The following is an 8,517-nucleotide window of genomic DNA, read 5'->3' as shown; positions in this document are numbered from 1 at the left end:
TTTTTTTTTTTTTTTAATTTTATTTTCTTTTATTGCGATCTGTCAATTCAGAGTAGACAATAAACAATATTTAAAAGTGACTAAATACTTAAAAGACCATTCTGAGCTTGAATGAACTGAGCTCAGTAGCACATCCGTCTGTTGAAGTCGGACACATTAAAGTTCCAATGGCGTTTGTTTGCGGAGCGTGTGAACGTTCTTCCTTCTGCTATAATTCTGCTCATAAAGTGGTTGGGATGATGTAACATACGTTTTTTGTGTTTACTGGCTTGGCTTTTTATGACATCCTTAACTACCGGAACGTTGAGATCGCGTTGTATACATTCATTTGTTAAATATCTAGGAGCATCTAAGATTAATCTAAGGGTTTTTGATTAAAAACGTTGGATAATCTCAATATTTGAAGATGCAGCAGTTCCCCAGAGTTCAATGCCATATGTCCAGATTGGTTTGAGTATCGCTTTGTAGATAAGAAGTTTATTTTCCACGGAAAGCTTTAAACTTTTGTTCAGTATCCAGTAGAGCTCCCGCAGTCTGATGCCAAGTGCTTTTCTTTTGGTAAAAATATGGTGCTTCCAAGTTAGTTTTGTGTCAAAGTGTATTCCTAAATATTTCACTTGGGTAGATTGAGGGATTAAAATATCGTTAAGGCGTACCGGTGGGCAATTTTTCCTTCTCATTGTAAAGGTTATTTGTGAAGACTTAGTCTCATTTGCTTTTATTCTCCAGGTTTTAAGCCACTGGGAAATGTTATCTAGCGCTCGCTGGAGTTTGTTGGATGCTAACTGGTGATTTTCGTCTGTAACAATTACCACAGTATCATCGGCAAAAGTTCCAATCTCAGTACCAACGGTGGTAGGCAAGTCGTTAGTGAAGAGTAAGTATAACACAGGTCCCAAGACACCGCCTTGTGGCACTCCAGCCTGAATTGGCTGCAAAGTTGATATTTCATCCCCATGTTTTACAAAGAAATATCGTGATTCGATGTAAGATTTTAAGAAAATATAGTAATTAGTTGGGAGCATCTTTTTAAGCTTAAACAATAGGCCGTTATGCCAAACTTTATCAAATGCCTAGGATATGTCCAGAAATGCTGCTGTGCAGTACTTCCTTTTGTCAAATGCTGTATGTGTAACATTAACCACTCTGTGTACTTGCTCTATTGTACTGTGCTTTTTTCTAAAACCAAATTGATATTCCGAAATTAGTCTCCTTCTATTGACAATGGGCATTAATCTGGTAAGAAATAAATTTTCCAACAACTTTGACATAACCGGTAGAAGACTAATTGGTCTATATGACTTAACATCTTTTGCCGTTTTCCCAGGTTTGAGTATCATGGTAATTTGAGTCACCTTGAATTGGGGAGGGATAAAGCCTTTTGTGACAATAGAGTTAAAAATGTTTCGCAGCAGTACTATTGCTTCATCCGGTAACTCCTTTAATATTTTTGAAGTAATTAGGTCATAGCCGGGTGCTTTATTTATTTTTAGTTTTTTGATTTCGAATTTTATGTCGAAAATGGAGAATTTTCGTATTGGAAGGTCCAGTTGGTGCGTTTGCTGTAATACCTCTTTAATCTCTTCAGTTATACTATTTGGGGCTTCATTAATGTTTGGAATAGAAACTGAAGACAGATGGTCCGTAAATACACTGCATTTTTCTGTATCTGTTTGGCCCCATTGCCCAAGTTCGTTTTTTACTGGTGCATTGTGCGTTGATGTCTGTTTCTTAATTGCTCGCCAGAGAGAGTAGTTGGTGGAAGTAGTTGCGTCTAGTCTTTGGAGATTTCTTTGTATTTCCAAATTTCTGGTTGTTTTCAGATGTTCTTTTAGATTTTTGATCAGCACATTAAAAAGTTTTTTATCTTTCGGAGATTTGGTTTGTTGCCAGCGCCTTCTCGCTGCTCTTTTGGCTCTTATAAGTTCTTGAGTCGTACTACATAATGGTGTGGCGAATTGTTGCATGTTTGAAGGCGTGGATCTCCAGGCTGATTGTTGAATACTCCTTATAAGATGTTCGGTTGCAAACGCAATTTCTTCGTCTGTTTTAAGCGCCATTTTTACATCAAGTAATGACTTAAGTGTATGCCGAAAGGCATCCCAGTTGGTTAATTTGTTGTGCAGATAACATTTTTGAACTTTAAGTTGTATATTCGATTTTATCCGTAATAATACTGGCGAGTGATCTGATGAAAGATCAAAGCTAGATTTACAGAACGTGTCGTTTTGTCACACTCCTTTAGTAATACAAAAGTCTAACAAATCTGGCATTTTTTTGGGATCCGTGGGCCAATAAGTTGGTTCTCCAGACGAGATAGTTGTAAGGTTTTCGCTTCTTATAGCCGCAAGCATCTGTCGTCTTTTGGGTGTTGAAAGCGGAGAGCCCCATTCAACGTGTTTAGCATTAAAATCTCCCCCCGCAATAAATTTGTTACCTAAGGTTCTGAAGAATTTTTTATATGTTGCCGTCTTAGTTGCGTGTTTTGGTGGACAGTATACTGATGTTATTGTTATTGAGCCACACCAATCTTTTGTTGATATGCTGGTTGCTTGAATCTTTTCAGTGCGGTATTGTTGCATTTCAAAGTGTAATATATTTGTTTTAACTAAAATGCCACTTCCCCCATGAGCCGTTCCATCGGGATGCATAGTGTGGTAAAAGTCATAGCCTGGTACTTTAAAATAATGTTTTGAAGTAAAACGTGTTTCAGATATTAGCATGATGTCTACTTTTTGATCTTTTAAAAATTCTTGTAGCTCTAAACAGCCCATTTGCGTTCCAGAGAACTATATTTAATTCACTGTCGGACATTATTTAGTCGTCAGCGTGACAAGAACATTCATTAACGTAGTGATTTGTTCTAACATTTGCTTAACTACTATTAGAACTTCGCTCATGGTATCTGGAGATTTAGGAATAGTATGAGATTTAGGTGATTGTTCCACTAGCACACTAGCATAACTTCTTTTGGGATCCCTTGGGATAGAAACTTTGTCTTTTTCTTCGTCAGTTTCTTTGTTTGTAGTTGTTGTTGGTTTAGGTTTTAGTGTTGGAAATTTCGCGGTTTGTAGCTGCTTATAAATCGAACAGCCTTTATAATTTGCAGGATGGTTTCCTTCACATAATACGCATTTGACTTCAGTACTTCTTCCTTGGATTGGACATTGAGACGAAGAATGGTTTTTTGCACATTTGATGCACCTCGGATGTCTTCGACAATAACTTTTCGTGTGGCCATAGTCTTGGCAGTTACTACACTGAGGGATGTCTCGTTTAGGACGAGGAGGCTCAAACGTGACTCGACTATGCATCAAATTCTTTATGCTGTAGATCTCCTTGTTATTTTGTTGAGGCTCAAGTTCTACAATGAAGAGAGGAAGTGGTTTTTTCGATTCTCTGTGTTTCATATTGAACACGTTTAGAGCTTTATGACCTATTTCCGCCAGAGCTGTTTTAATGTCCTCGGTATTGACAGACGAATGCATATTTCTCAGGATAGCTTTGAAATTTCGTTCATCTTTAGGCTTGTAGGTATAAAATTCGGTTTTTTTCGATTCTAGTTGCTTTACTATTGTAACATAAGACTCAGTTGTTTTTGCTTGGATTTTTACCTTTTCGTTGTTTAAAACTTTTAGCTCAAAATTGTTTTCTACTTGTGAGGACAAAAGATTTATGAGAGGATTTATGTTATTCACCCTATCTACGAATATTGGTGGAGGTTTGGGCTGCTTTTCGGCATGTTGTGTCACTTCTTCAACTTCTTCCTCCTCTGTTTCTAGTACTGAAAATCTATTTGCGGAACGGCTTGGATTGTCTAGCCAGTAACTATCTAATTTAGCTTGTTTTTTAGTTTGTTCAGCATTTTTTGAACGACGAATTTCAGGACTTGAACGAGTTCTTTTCTGACTTTCTTTTGGAAGATTAATTTTTTGTATTGAAGAGTTGCTTAATGAGTTTTCTCTTGAGTTTCCCTTCGATTGAGTATGTACTTTGAAAGTTTTTTGGCTGTTCTGCTCTTTGTGCACAGGTGTCGAGAACATAGCGCAATTTGATGTACTAGGTATTTCGTTCAGTATATTGTTTGATATATTAGCGATTGAACTTACCGAAGTTGTTGGAAGTAAAGATAAGGCATGAGTAGACGAAACGGATATCTGAGTTGATGTAGAACTCAAGGTGTTAGTTATCGAGTTTGCAGTGCATACTGTGACGCTATTTGTAGTACATGTAGATGTTGAGCAGGAATGTGCTATTAGATTTGATGGGGAGAGTCCCACCGTGAGCGTATGAGGTGAGCTTATCAGTGGGGTACGGCATTGTTCACTCCAAGAGTGAGATATATTACCTAGTTTTTGGTTTAAACAAGTGTCGTAGTTTTTTTCAATTGAGTTTGAATTGTTTTCGGCCTGTAGCTGTTTTTGGCTTCGTGTTGCTAAGGGACTTCGTTGAACACTCATTATTTGAAATTGTGTTAGTTAATGTTTGGTTTTCGTTGATCTTATTTTGCTATGCACTGGAGCGTTCGCATAAATTAGCGTATCGCCCATGCAGCAGAACAAGTGATTTTTGAGTAGTAATTATTTTATAAAGATTAAATTATTTTTAAAAAAAGAATCGGTTAAATTAAAATGTTAATTAGTATAAAAATGTACCATATATCACATTTGATTTTGTTTAAGTTGTATTTTAAATGCAAATAAATATTCAAATATTAATATAAATAAATTTTTTATTATTTTAATAAAATAAATATTAATATAAGTGTTCAAAATTTTCACAAAATAACACGTATTAAATTTATGGATAATTAATTTTATCCAAAATTCGTTTTAGCGTTTTGCAACACTTATTTTAGTTTATTATTTTAAGTTTAAAAGCTTTTATTTGCTGTCTCTATCAGCTTTTATGTGTTTGTGTATAGAAAAACCAGACACTAGTGTAACTATCTGTCTCTGTCAGATTTGTTTAATTTAAATTAAATTTACGTTCCAAAATAAGGCGAATTATTACAAGAGCGCCAAAATCTTTATGCTATCACAATATAAATACGAACAATTGATTTGAACATTTATTCACTATTTCAATAGTTTTTGCATATATACTGCGATTCAGCACTCAATAACTTCGTTTATCTTGAACTTTGTATGTAGTTATCGCGCTAAACACCCGCTAACTAGTAAAACTTTGCAAGAGCACTATAAAACACGTCCGTACGTGGAGAAGACTGTAACATGATTTTATGTTAACATAACATAACATTTTAAAATATTTTTTAACAGCAGACAAAGTACTTTACATTTTCTATATAGAGGAGGTGCATGTAAGCAATAAATATACTGAAATAAATAAAAATGGATAAAATAATGACAATAAAAATAAATTGTAGGCAAAAACGTAAGAGAAATAATTGCTATATGCGAAAAAAAAAAGTGAAGAAATAAAGGAGGAATAAGTTGACGTTGTGTCTAGCCAAAGCAGATTATAAAATTTTGCTAAAGGTCAACAGCGCATCATGCCACTGTCTGTGATTTCAGTTGTCTTGTTGTTGTTTGCTTGTTGTATTACTGTTGGTGCTGTTATTGTTGCAGCTGTGTTTGTTGTTGCTTTCTTCTGCACATACACACACACATAAATTCTTGCATATGCATTCTGTTCATTTAGCAAAAAATATTTTTATTTTGTACTGCATTTTTTGTTTTCTAATTTTACTATTTCATATTTCAGTTTTAATATTTTCATTTTCCGTTTTTTCTCAATTTTTACATTTTCCTTTTTTAATTCATATGTTTTTGTTGTTGTTGTTGTGGTGTCGATTGAAATCAAGTCATGCAAAAGTAGAGAGATGCTTGGGTTTTCCATTCATTTTGTATGTACTAAAGCTGCTCTCAAACATTGCATTGCACATAGGAAAAAAAATGTTAGCTTTTGGTGCTCTGCTATATGCGCCATGTTAATGTTTTTCCGGCTGTCTGTTTATCTGTAAGTGTAATGCTTGTTATTTGTTGTTGTTGTTGTTTTGTGTAAATTTGTATGTGCAACTAATTTTGAAAATATCTTTAAGTCAGACAAGCAGCCGCAACGGCGATGGCAGCACTAATAGCAGAAAATGTAATATTTTTTTTTTTCATTTTTTGTTTATGTTATGCATTTTATGCTGTAGAAAAAGAAAAAAGTTTCTTCTGTTATTTTAATCCATTTCTGTGTTTTCTCATTTCTATTGTAAACATTTTGCATGCAACGAAGAACGTCTATTTGAGATAAACAAAAACACTATTTAAATTTGTTTAAAAAAAATATTTTTTTTGCCCGTTTTGAAAAGTTTTGTTTATTTTACATAGCAAGAATTTGGCTAAGTAATTGGGTTTTGCTATGCCGTACTTCGCACATGATGCAATTTTTGCACAATAAAATACGAACGAATTTAATTTAAATTTTATATAGAAAATTGTTTGGGTTACACAAGAATTTAAAATAAATTTGCAAAATTAAAAATAATTCAAAGGTGTTTATTGTTTATGTCTGCTGAAAGTCTGTTGATTTTATTTCACCTGCGGTTAAATTGGCAAAAAAAATGCTTTCAAATTTAATTTCTTTGAAATTTAACATTTAACATTCGCAAGAGAATTTTTTCTATTTAAAGCCAGACAGACAGACACTGCGATAACATTTCCATTTTTTAACATTTGCATTTCTAAACATAAACGATGATACGCGTGTAAATGCTAACAGTGGCAATGTTGGTATTCAGACATGCAGGCAGGCATGTGTGTGCAATTCATTTTTATCGATTTTTTTCTTACATACTAACAAATTACTGCACACACACACACACATTGTATGTATGTATGTATGAATTTATAAAAAACTGTAAAATAAAAAGTAGAAGAAGAATTTATTTAACCTATCATCTATCCTCCGCACCGTGAAGTATTATAGTAGGCTGTATGCAGTCAGTCAAAAACAGAAAATAGAAAAAAAGGAAAACGAAAAAGCATAAGAAACAGCAAGGAGCGCATAAAATTTAGTATTCAAGAAGGATATGCACTTTTGTGTGGAGGTAGCTTTAACGTATACACATAAACTGGTCAAAAGGCTAAAGACTGTTGAACGTCAGATGTTGAGTAAAGGTTTCATTTTAGTTTGCAGAATTTTGCGTTAAAAAAAATTTAACTAAATAATTAAAAATAATAGTTATTTTGTTTTGGCTATACGGGGTGTGTCTTAGACAAATTTTATTTTCTTTATTAATTTTTAGTACATAATATACTTTTTACTTGATACGCTTATTTAAACGTTGTACCAAGTTCTTTCACACCCCACTAGTGCCAAATATTCTGTCAGTTATTACCTCCTCATTACACCTTGATAATCGCAATCCTATATAAATTAGAAATAAAAAATGTACACTAAAAAAATGTAGTCGTGCATACAGAAAAACAATTACGTTTAAAGGGCAGAGTACACATATATTAAAATTGAAATCATTCTTTCATCCAATTTATCGTGTTTTATGCAAAAATATATATAAAGTAATTGAGAATTATAAAAGTTAAACACCTCAAAGTTTTGGAACCATGTAAAAACTTCATCATAATTTCCTTTCAAATATTTACGCATTTTTTAGTACTAATATAGTATACTATAGTGTAGTCCAAGGAACTACGTTAGTTAAATAACGACATAGATAACAGTATGGCGATATATTTATTAAAATTAGAAACATCTTTTCATTATACTTTGTCCTATATTATAACATATAAAAAGTAATTGAAAATTAAAAATTTAAAACCACGTAAAAGTTTTTTGATCTTATTTAGTTTAAACAATTAAAGAATTTTTTAAGAGTAGTTAATTAACATAAAATTGTGCGGTGCAAGGAACTGTATCGAACACTTGTGATATTGACTTATGATGTTTACAACTCGAAATATATATTTATTAAAATTAGAAATATCTGTCCGTTCTTCTTTTCGTATTTTATATGTAAATATATATAAAGTAATTGAGAATTATAAAAACTAAGCTCTCGCAAAATATTGGAAAGGTGTTATGCAACTATGAACAACAGTGTAATTTGATAAGGGTAAGGATGTATAAAGCATTTCCAATATTATATTAATAAAAACAATAAACTCTATTTTTATAATAATAAATAATAAAATAACTTTTTTAAGTTTTGTATGTTTTAAGTCACTCACTTTTAAATTTTATTTTTTTCTATTTTTTTTAATTGTTTATTTTTTTTAGTTCTTTATTCTTATTTATTTACTTTTAATTTTTCCTATTTTTAATTTTCTTTATATTATATTTACATCAAATATTTTTAAAGTAGTTATTAAGTGATGAACTGTTTAAATACTAAACAATTTTTTAATAAATATATAGACTATATCATATTAACTATAATCTATAGTCATCAAAAGGGTACTGCTATGATCCAATAACAAATAAATTTATAAAATCAAATAAATGTAAAAGTAAAATAACAATAAAATAAAATAAAATAAAAATAAA

Source organism: Teleopsis dalmanni, chromosome 1 (genome assembly GCF_002237135.1).
Source record: "Teleopsis dalmanni isolate 2A chromosome 1, ASM223713v2, whole genome shotgun sequence".
Taxonomy (NCBI): domain Eukaryota; kingdom Metazoa; phylum Arthropoda; class Insecta; order Diptera; family Diopsidae; genus Teleopsis; species Teleopsis dalmanni.
The sequence above is the reverse complement of the archived record's forward strand: the minus strand, read 5'-3'. Positions refer to the sequence as shown.